Here is a 619-nt window from a genome sequence, read left to right on the forward strand (position 1 = left end):
ATCTGAAGAGAAAATCTGAGCTTGTTATTGCTAGGCAGGATGAGTCCTTTAGTACTGACAGCTCAACAGAGAAAGCTGCAGTGATTTGTCTGATAAATATGTTTAGGTGGTGGGGAAAATAATCCTTCTCTGAGTTATCGTCAGCTCTCACGAAATGTGCGTGAAGGAGAGGGGTTTTCACCTGGACAGGGGACCTCCGAGAAGACCTGGATGCTGCAGGGAGCAGGGCTGGGCTCGTCAGCGCTGCTTTCCCTTCCGAATCAGCACCAGCTCCTCAGGCCGCTGTGATGCCATGGGCTATCTGCCTTCGGAGGAGCTGCGTACTTTTGAGCACTTTAACAGCAAAGTGCTGACTGTTGCAGGGGATTACAGATTCTGCGAAACGTTTTGTAAGATAACTGCTGGCATCGCGCCCCTCGTTATATGGAAAATATGCTGCGCTATCGTCCGTGCGTGGGGGCGCGAGGGTGCTCCCAGCGCCCTGGCCCCCGGCCCGCAAAGCCTGACACATATTTTATTCAGCGCGGAGTTAAGCAATGCAGCATGAACTGGTTCAGGCGCGGAGCCGAGACCTGTCACTTCGGACATGTTCCATGTCCTTGCGGGCTGCTCGAAGGGC

The sequence above is a fragment of the Apteryx rowi genome, unplaced genomic scaffold, assembly GCF_003343035.1.
Source record: "Apteryx rowi isolate R43461 unplaced genomic scaffold, aptRow1 scaffold_11, whole genome shotgun sequence".
Lineage (NCBI taxonomy): Eukaryota > Metazoa > Chordata > Aves > Apterygiformes > Apterygidae > Apteryx > Apteryx rowi.